At 34.4% G+C, this 10,910-nt stretch overlaps 1 protein-coding gene across 4 annotated transcripts in view; it reads left to right on the top strand.

Moving 5' to 3' along the window:
• CLINT1 (clathrin interactor 1) overlaps positions 1 to 10,910 on the top strand; it is a 54,417-nt gene that overhangs the window by 12,520 nt on the left and 30,987 nt on the right. The window lies entirely within an intron of this gene.

The following is a 10,910-nucleotide window of genomic DNA, read 5'->3' as shown; positions in this document are numbered from 1 at the left end:
GCGTCGTGGCAAGAGCATGAAAGACGAAGGTTGGTATCAGGGATTTGTAGGTCATTGCATGGAGTTTGGGTTTATTTTAAGTATAATAAGCCTGTGAGGAATTCCGATAAACATAGGAGTGAAATGATACCACTTATGTAGCTTATTCCTGGTGCTCAGTTGGATAATGGATCAGAGAGGGGACGAGGAGAAGAGGGCAGTGGTGAAAATCATGATTATAACATGAGCAGTTAGGCGCGCATGAGTTTTGGTCCTTTATCCCTGGAGTCAGAATGCATGGGTTCAAATCCTGAGCCCACCACTTAATAATTGTGTGGTTTAAGTGGAATACTTAACCTCTTTGTGCCTTAGTTTCCTCATCTGTAAAGCAAGGATGATAATAGTATCTGCCTCATAGAGTTGTTAGGAGGTTTAGATGAATGTTTTGTAAAGTGCTTAGGACATTGCCTGACCTTCAGAGTTATGTAACTATTTAAAAACTATAAACAAATAATGTGAAGTAGGCAATAAAATGTGCTCACTTGGCCCTGCCATTTGCATTACTTTGGAAGAAACACACAAAAATTATTGTTATACAGTCTTCGTACAGCTCTTGTGTGGTGAGAAAATCCATGATGGCTCCCAAATCCATAGTTGACAGTGAGCATGCCGGTTTAAAGTTTTTGTATTATTTTTTTAGCCTTAGATTTCATATTTAGCTCTTCACATATTTCTATGGAGCAAAGAAGTCTTGTGCCAAGGTAATCTTAACTTTTAAGTCCTTGCTAGGAGTCAGTAAGTTAATGTTAGGGGATATAGCAACTTAATAATTCTTTCTGGCCATGACCCAAAAGACCTCAAATTTGAGATTATTCTGGAATAGCCTTTAAAAAATTTTGTGTGTATGTGAGAGTGGTATTTATCATGTCATTCTCTTTGTGTTGTTTTTGGTCAGGGGGTGTTTATTTTAGTCCTCACTATTCATATCTTAATGCTAGCTTCCTTCTTTTCCATCTTCTGTTTTCACGAGATCGATTTCATATGTTTTCACGAGTCAGTTATTAAATACCCATTTTATGCGAGGCATTCATTGTGAGGCACTGAGAAGGAAACAAAAATGCATAATATAGAGTACAGTCAATTCTTGTTATATGAGGTAGTTGTATAAAATCACCTTGAATACTGAATTAGCAAATACTGAACCATTGCTTTTAGGGGAAAATACAGAGTTAGGTTCCTGTGAGCCTTTGTTCACATTTTCATTAACCAGTCAACACATAACCTTGTTTTATGTGTGTTTCTGTTTACAGACACCTTATTTAATATATTTGTAGTTGATTCATTAACAGTGAATGCAGGGCCAACAACACTATAATAATGTGCCTGACAAAATTTATCTAAGATAGATATTTTCTCAGTAAGGCACATCACAGCCTTCCGATGCTCGGGAACAGTAGACAGCACTTCAGCACTAGGCTTGGGGCCACATTGAACAGTGAAATCACCAACAAAAAGCACAGTAGGGAAGGGACACTTGTTACATTATGAGAACTGAAAGAATAAGGCAGAACATCACCTTTTTGGTCCCACCTTAGCTGGAAATGTGCATGAGAGACAATTCAAAGTTTTTACTGCTCTGCACATGTTCACAAATGACCATGAAAGCACTATCAATATTAATTTAAGAGTTACAGATATATTTTAGTGAGCAAGCAAATTCACAAATATGAGTCCTTAAATAATCAATCAGGATCAACTCTACTTGCTTTTTAAAAACTTACAGTGTATTAAGGGAATTGAGATAAATTCATACGTGACCATTGCACAAGGCAGAACATAATTCGTAGAAGTTCTAAATATAATGTTAGATTTCATCATAGGAACAGATTACAGGTTGGAAAGTATCTTTGTTAGAAACCAAGTTTGATTTTAACTGAAAGGAGAGGTGGGGATTCTAGGAGTGAACAGTCACTGAGGTAAGACAGTAAAAGGACATGTTTAAATTTCAGGTAGTAATACAGTATAATAATCCCATAAATGAAAAAGAAACAGTAGTCAGAGAAAAGGCTAATCAAGTAGATTGAGGCCAGATCATGCAGATCCTGATCACCAGTTCAGTTAGGGCTTTTTTAGTCAGAGAAAAGAAGCTATTTAAGAATTTTAGTACTTTTGTTGAGTTACTCAGTAAATATTTGTTGAGCATTTACTATCACCAAGGTTGTCCCAGGCACTAAGGATCTTTTAAGTGAAAAAGACATTTTGTGTCCTCTGGATGTTTTCAGTCCTGAAGGGAAGACAGGTAAGTAAACAAACATGCCTCCTCTAGTACACTAGTTTTAGTTTTAGTTCAAGGTAATAGAAAGCGCAGGGTACCATGAAGAGCATATAGGGAGACTTCCAACCGTTTTGGTAGTTAAAGGAAGATTTCTTGGAGGAAGTGGCATTTAAGCCAAAACCTGATGATGGGGTAGGACTAGCTGGGGGAACAGTCATGGGTGGGCAGAGGACTTAGAAGAAACAGCCTGTGAAAAGGCCTGGATGAGCCAGACAATCATGGAACTGAAGAGATTAATTGATATCTCACATGGAGTATCTTTTTTGCCACGTTAAGGAATTTACTTCATCTTGAAAATAATTAGGAAGCCTTTGCTACATTTAGAATGAGGACTCAGTTAAGTAGGATTTGTATTTCAGTAAAAGTTTACTTTGGCTCTAGCCTGGCGGAAGATAGAGAAGCAGAGGTACTAGTTACAAGGTTGTTGGCAACAATCAAGATACGAAATGGTGGTGACCCTGGACCAAGGTAGTGGCAGTGTGGGCAGGGAGAAGTAGATGGACGTAGTTGAGAACTACTTAGGAAATCAAGAAGAAAAGGCCTGGGAATGAGTTGGGTGCTAGATGGAAAAAAGGGAGAGAAGTAATCAATACTGATGTTCAAACCGTAACTTTGGATGGTACTGTCCACTGATCCAGGAGGAGAAAAATGTTTGAGGGAAGGTGGTGAATTTGTGGTGAACTAACATGGCCAACACTGAATATTTGGAAAATGAATCTGGTCATGGTTTGGAGGATGAGTGAAAGAATACTTACACAGGGGAGAGATTGAATGGCTTTCTTAGGAGTCCAGACTAGAAGTGAGTGCCTATATATTTAATGTAGAATGAACAGGACTTAGAAATTAATAGGAAGTAGACTCTGAGGGAAAGGCTCCCAGAGATGACTGCGAACATCCCAACAACTGCACACAGTCTGCCTGGCTTTGTGATATGCCCTCACATCATTTTTCAGGATGAAAAATAGTGAAGCTATCTTCGTGTTGCTGTTTCTCAGAAACATAGAAACTAACATTTTATTGTTAAAAAGCAGCTCTAATTTGTAAGAATAATCATTGTTTCACCCTTGGGACTTGATAAAACTAATTTCTTTTTGAGTATCATTTACATATTTAATTGTTCCTTGTGTAAAATGTTACCTCTGTATAAAGGGGCTCAGAGAAGCAGTGTGAGAGCAAGGAGCTATGGGGAGAGGCTGTTCATCTCTTTTCCTGAGGTCTTTGCTCTCTTCCTGTGTTTGGTCAGCTATGCATTATGAAATACCATAAAATAAGTGAAATACCATAAAATAAGTAAAATATGCATTATGAAATACCATAAAATAAGTAAAATAAGGAAAAGTTGTTTAACATAAGTTTATTAAATTAGGACTAAGAAATTAAAACTAAAAGTGAGAACTTTGAAAGGATTGGAATGAAGTTTAAGTTTTTTAAACCCAATGGGGAAAAAAGGTATAAAAAGTTAAAACAGATGAAACTTAAACAAGATTGAAATCTAGGATCAACAATAAAGATCAAAGTTATTTTAAAATACAATAAAAATAAATGATATGTAAAGGAAGATAAAAGGCCAAAAGCCAGCCAACAGATAAGAGTTTAAACACATAAAAATAAAAGATTAAAGGAAAAGCTATTTATTAGATTTGAAAAAAAGAACATATACTAAAACAAGAATGACAAAGTGAAAATTTAAAGTGACCTTTTTCGAAGTTTGAAAAAAAAAAAGTTTTTTAAAATAGTGTAAATACCAAAGTGGGTTTTTGGGACACTTACAAAAAGCTCCAGGAAGGTGCGTGTGGTCCCCAAAGTTTTAGAAATGTTCAGTGTTGTCTCCTATTGGAGACTTACAGCTCCCACTAGAATAGTAACGTCTCTGAGAAGCATTGCAGTAATCAAGTTGCCTTTGTTTTTAAGTCACATTTCCCAAACCTCACCATAGAATTCTTTTCTCACATGAAAACCATTAATATCTTCCAGAGTATTTTTCACAAAATACTAAAGTACTGTTTTAGAAGAAAATTTTAAAAATCTTAAAAGTTATAGAGATATGTGATAAAAAAGAAAAAATCAGCTGGAAATAGAAAGTTTTGGGTTGGGGCTGGTGTTAGAGGTAGTCTCCTGTTGAGGCAGCACTGTTCTGCCACTAGGAGGGGGCACAGAGCAACTTGACACCCTGTGGCCTTCCATCCAGAGCTGTCTTCAGAAGCTTTTATCTGTGCAGACTGGCACTGATAGAACACACAGGCTTCTGAGCCAGAGACTGGAACCTGATCCTCAGCAGAATTAAATCGGCCCAACCATGGGATACTTTCCTAGCAAGTGAAGAGTTTATATACAAATACTATTTTTCTTTTCTTTTTTTTTCATTTCAGTTTTTTGTTTTCAATTTTTTTCATTGTATAAATAAAATTTTAAACAAATGTGCCCTCCTTCCCCCTAGCACTATTTTCATGTTTTGGGGTTTTTTTTTTCCTTTTAGGCTTTGTCCACATACATGCGTTTTTACATAGTTGATAGTGGTTAGTGTTCAGTTTTGTGTTATGAGAGCTTTTTTCTATGGCCATGAAAGGAAAGAATTTTCCATTAGTGGCTGCCTAGTGGCTGCCTCTGCCCATTCTGTTGCTACAGTGTTCCAGGCACCATTGCTGCCGCATTTTGGAGGCAGCTTTTCTTCCTCCTTCCCTGAACCATACAATGCATTCTTCTCTTTTGTCAGCCATAGAGCACCCCCCACCCCATCTTGTTGCCACCAGAGTGCCTCTCTGGAAAATAATTACTTCGTAGCCTCATGGATCTAGCTTAGGTTGGGACTGCCTATCATTTGCCCAGGTCATGATAGCAGTAGCACCCGTGTTTGAGAGGGAGCTGAAGGAGTTCCATGTAAACCATCAAGACCCATGAATGTCCAGACATTTCCTAGGGTAATGATTTGTGTTCTTGCCGAAGAAACGGGTTGCAGAAACTGGATATCGTGGCCCTTCTAGAACCTTTTGTACAGCCAGACACCTCATGGAGTGAGTGACATTTTTGAAAATTTGAAACCTCAGAATGCTGCTACTTTTGATAGTCCTAAATTATAAATATAAACTTCATGCTAAATAATTTCCCTTATTATAAATACAGTAGCTTAAAAGTCTTTGTTTTGGGCATAGTTTGCTTTGGTATATGCAACCCCAGTAGATATGAATGATTTATTATAGTGAATCCAAAAAAGTGACAGACTTACTTGTTTTATCAGATGATGTCAGATTACCACTAAAAGAGAAATTACTACTTAATGTAAAATCAAACCCCAGCTCACAGTTGGTGCTGTACTAAGATTAAGGAGAATGAACTTCAAAATACAAACTATTAAACATAAAATAGCAGTTCTGTGTTGGGGCATGTATTAGTAGATGTTTGTCCTGTCTCTTAGTGATATGCATTACTAGCTATTTCTTAGCAATAAAGTCATTTCTGCCTTGCTATATAGTCATGTCCTCAAAATCTTCATTTCAGTGTCTACACTGTGGGTCAGATAGGCTTCTGGTTAACTGTAAAGTTCTGCAACAATGAATGAGTTGTGGGTAAGTAATAAGTATTATGCCAGTCTATTCTAAGGGACCATCTAAGGAATTAAGGAATACCTTCAAACTAAAAATAATAAATACTGGCAGAAAAATAAATGTGTGATAAATGCTTTACACATATCATTTTATTTAATCTCTGTAATAGTACTTAGGAACTGCTTTTCAGATGAGGAAACTGAGACACTGGTTGATTTGTGCATGGATCGGAAACAAGATTTGGGCCCTGTTAATATGTAATAAATTATTGATCAATTAATATACATATTTATTTTTATAAAACTAGCCATAAAAGATGGAGCAGATTATAAAAATAATAAATGTGCAATATTTTCCTCTAGTGTGGCCTTGTGTTTTGGAACAGTTCCCGGAGTCAAGGCCCATTTTAATTTCTGAAAATGGGCAGCCATCACACGGGTTATTTTATTTGGTATCGCTAACCACCGAAGTTGTAAGGAAAGGGAAATAGTTTTATAGTTTCTTCCTCCCACAGGTCATAATTTAGTTGTGGACATCAGGATGTTTTTCTTGGCTTATCTCATTCATATAGTTTTCCTTGCACATCTGTTACATAAATTACTATTTTCTTGAAAAGTTGCCAGTTCAAGTCACACTTAATAGTGATCAAGAGGTCGGTACCTTTCGGAAAAAAAGAATTAAATGACAAACTTTGAGGGGCAGAAATCCAACTACCCTCCTGGCTTAGGTATTATTTTGTTTTGGATAAATTCCTATATTTTTTGAGGCATCAAAATAATTACATGTGGTTTCTAGTGTTTCCCAAAACACGATGTTGTACTATAAACATTTTATGACCTTGTATATAAAATAAGGTATTTTAGTCACTTCTTCTATAAGTTTTTATCTTTTTAATGATCAGTTTACATATACAATCTAGGTTGGTACATAGTTTGCCATTTAAAACTAAATTTGGAGTGTTGGCTTCCTTAACGATTATTTGTTTTATGTAATCCTTCCTGACCTTGAATTCTACATAAACCATAAAATAATGACTTTCTTTGTGTTTTTTTGTTTTTTTCGGGGGGGCGGGGGAATTATAAGATTTATTCTGCTAATTACATTTTAGGACTTTATACTTAAATGACGAACATATCAATTGTGAACCTCAGCAGTTTTAGATGGGTCTGGTTGGTCTGGGCCCACGCAAACTGATACTGAATCTGTACTGCAGATTTTCCTGGAATGTTAAGCGAACTCTTCTGTAAGCAGGGGATTGAGTATTTCTTTAAGACACAATTTGAAATTGTGTGGATTTGGAATGCTGGTTTTTAAACTTAAGCTTGAAATATTTAGATAAAGATATCATTTGGAATACTAATAGTCTGTAATGGCTAATTTTAGAGATTAGAAGAGAAAGTATGTTATAAATCAGTTACTGATAAAAGTTCTTGAATTTTTTTTGCATTACATTTCCTACTATAACCATTCTTTCTAAAATGCAGTAGATTCTTGATGGATTGTTCTGTTTAAAGTTTTGACTTTTTAAAACAGATCTAAGAGATTTGTTAAAGGAAATAATATATAATTTTGTTATGATCCAACTCTGACTTGCATGTGTGGGAACAAGTCATTTGGCTAAGCCAGTCACTGGCATCCATCTCGCAGTTTTGTGCTCCAGCTCTGGGGCTGTGGTAAGAATTTAACTTCTTCGTGAAAAACAACTCAAAGAAAGCCAGCCTCAGTACTGGTAGTGAACTTGGCAGAGCCTAAGAAAATGATGATTCACAGACAGAAAATAGAAGCTTTACATATATTTAGAGGGAGCACCAGGTTTTGTGGTAGAATTGATATGAGAATGGCTTCTGGCTCAGAAAAGAGTGTACAGTTCTTAATTTTCTTACAGCTTAAAACAATTGGGAATTTCAAAAATAGTTACATCCATTAGAAGTTTTGTATTGTCTTACATCATGTTGGGAGGGAACAATTGAAGTGTTTTTGAACATTAATACATTTTCTGTGGTTTTAATGTCATATAGGCAGGCAGCTTGACTTTAGACTTAGGCAGTTTTTCTGTCTCTAACCATGGTTTTAAAATGTTTTAGATATCCAGCTGTATAGTATCTAACTTGATCTTTGAGTATCTATAATTTTTGATCTTTAAAAAGGACTATGGTACTCTCCTCTTCCTTCAGTAAACTGCTTTTTAGTATTTATTTGGTTTTAATTTTTTTTTTGACTGATAGCTAAAGAATTGAAGTATAAATATACTTCAATTTTTTTTGGTTTAAAAAAATTAAAACTAAATAGTGCAAATTCTTACACTTCAATTTTTTTTGTATAAATATTTATACTTCAATTTTTTTTGGTTTAAAAAAAATTAAAGCCAAATAGTGCAAATTCTTGATAGTTGTTTTAAAAAGCAAGTTTCATATTTCAGCATTTAGCATTTTAATGTTTCTTTTTGAAAAGTAAAGAGGACAACAAAAGGTACATAATCTAGCATTGTCCTCTATGTAAATAGGTGAAGTTATAAAGAACATGTACATGAGCATCCCACATACTTATATAATTGGATTGAAATAGCGTATATGTTTTTTAAGTAACCAAATTACTCTTTTCTGAAATCTTGTTACTGCAGAAGAATGGGATAAGATATTCTCAGGCTTTATGTATCTTCAATTTCAGTTTTTCCCCCAACTAATGTTTTCTTTACCTTGCTTTTAAGAGGGAGTACAATGGTTTCCTCCTTTTTAATTGGATTTTTTGTGTTTACTGTGTACTAAAACTAAACGAAATGTAATTTCCATGACTGAAAGTGTGTCTTTTTAAACATTAATTCAGCATTTAGTTTAGTTTTTTTTTTTTTGGTAGCACAGTTTGTGATGTCATCTTACATGTTAATTAGTAGGCTTTTTCATTTAGGTCAGATATTACTAATTCTCTGATTTTAGGGCATTGTGGCATAATAGAAAATGGGCTTTGGAATTAGAAAACAAAGTTTGAACAGCCATTGCCCCTCACAGATCATGTGATACTGAGTGAATTTATTTAACTTCTTTACTAAGAAGGTGCTATTAAATATAATTTCTCTCTCTTGGCGGGAGGGAAGAGGTTTGTTATCTTTGTTTCTTCTGTTCTTTCCAATATTTATTTTATTAGTTTCTTTCTTTTGTATGAAGGGAACACTGTGGTTTATTCCTTGTCTTAGCACTGTAGCTATTTTATAACTAAAGCACTGTATAGTCAAATATGATAACATTTGCTTTAGCAGCATTCTACTGAATGATTGCTTGTGTTAAGATATTTTTCATTGCTTTATGTTTCATTTCCAGATCATTTTTGTTTTGTTTGTTTGTTTGTTTGTTTGTTTGTTTGTTCTGATGAGTAGCAAACATCTAGCCAAGTGGACAAATCAGTTTTTCTACATCCCCACACCATTTCTATATAGCTTCAGATTTTCTGCTAACAACAAAAATTAGGTGTTTGTTGAATTTAGGAGTACTGGAGTTCTTGGTTTTTGACCATAAATTTGATACGGATCACAGGACTATAATAACATATAATTTGGTTTTAAAATGTGAGTATTGATCTATAAAACGTTCAGCTTGCAAATGAGGGTAATGCAGTGAAGACCATTTTCTGATGAAAAATGAATATCACGTGGTCCATTATCAAGCTTTTAGAGCAGGTATTCTTAAAACTATTTCCCTAATCTTTTGGCTAGAAATATGTTAAAAAGAACAACAAATTTTCCTGGCTTAAGTGACTTGTCGCCCTACAGAACTTTGTTCATTGTTCATTTTATGGATATTATTTTTAAAAAGTTTTTTAAAGATTGATACATTGCGGGAGCATAATAATTTTACCTATATCATAAAAGTATCATCTAGAATCTTTGTGGTTTTGAGATTAAAAGATAACTTTTATATCTAGGTTTTAATGTCAGGAATCATTCTCTCCTAATACAGTTTTTAAAAATCATATTAATTTCAATATTTGGTACTTAAATTGTTCCCTATAGTTTTACACACATAGAACTTGGTATACATATTTTAGTATGTATACATGTATTTTAGTTATTAGTTTACTGCACTTATTAGCCTGATAAAACATTTTAACTATAAATAATACTCATGTGGTCTACTGTGATGCTTATTTCCCTGTGCATAGTTAATGTGTAGCTAATGATGATATAGTACTTGATTTATATTTTTAATGGCACTTAATAATTTATCCTTGGTTACAATATAATATTCATGGGAGAAATTTTGGAAAACAGGAAAATATGAAGAAAAATATCTGTTTTTAAAACCATTACTTTGAATACTGTTCGTCTCTGTCTTGCTGCCTCTTTTTCTGTTTCTCCTACTCTCTTTGTAAGTGAATGAATGTAAGTACTGCTAAATATTTTCCTAATCTTGGAGTGAAGTCTTTATAATAAATTTAAAACACAAAGAAGAAACCATATTAAATATACAGACCCATTTAACTCCATTTTTTAAAACAAGTAAAAAGGCAAGCTAGGAAAGATACCTCTTACTACATCAGTGTTTCAGTTTCATGATCCCTGTGTTGTTAGTTAGGACTGGATTATACCTGTACTTTACCTTTTCTCTTGGTGTATAGTTTTATTTTCTCCTTCAACTTTAGACAGGAAAAAATACCAGTTAAGGACTAACAGAGTTTTTCTTGTCAGTCATTTTACTGATCATTCTTAATGCAGATTAGAAGCATTAAGAATGATCATATGTAAGTAAAAGCCTCATTTTAGCTTTTCAACCCATTTCCCCTCCAAAACCTGTACCCAAACTGTTATCAAGTAATACACTTGATATTTTATCGTTAGTGAGTGGTGAAATAAGCAGAAAATGGGGAATAAAGAAGAGGGTCAAAATGAACAGCATTAATTTACAAATTGAATAATCAACCCTTGACAAATTGAACATTGTGTGCATATGTGCAGAACTTGAGGATAGTAACTTTTAACAGTTGGCGTTAAAGATCCAGTGAGTGAGTGGTGCGGGGTTGTTCAGAGTTAAGTGCTTTCATTTACTCTCACAAATATGAAAGTG

This window comes from Pteropus alecto, unplaced genomic scaffold, assembly GCF_000325575.1.
Source record: "Pteropus alecto unplaced genomic scaffold, ASM32557v1 scaffold40, whole genome shotgun sequence".
Lineage (NCBI taxonomy): Eukaryota > Metazoa > Chordata > Mammalia > Chiroptera > Pteropodidae > Pteropus > Pteropus alecto.
This window is presented reverse-complemented; position numbering and strand designations above follow the sequence as displayed.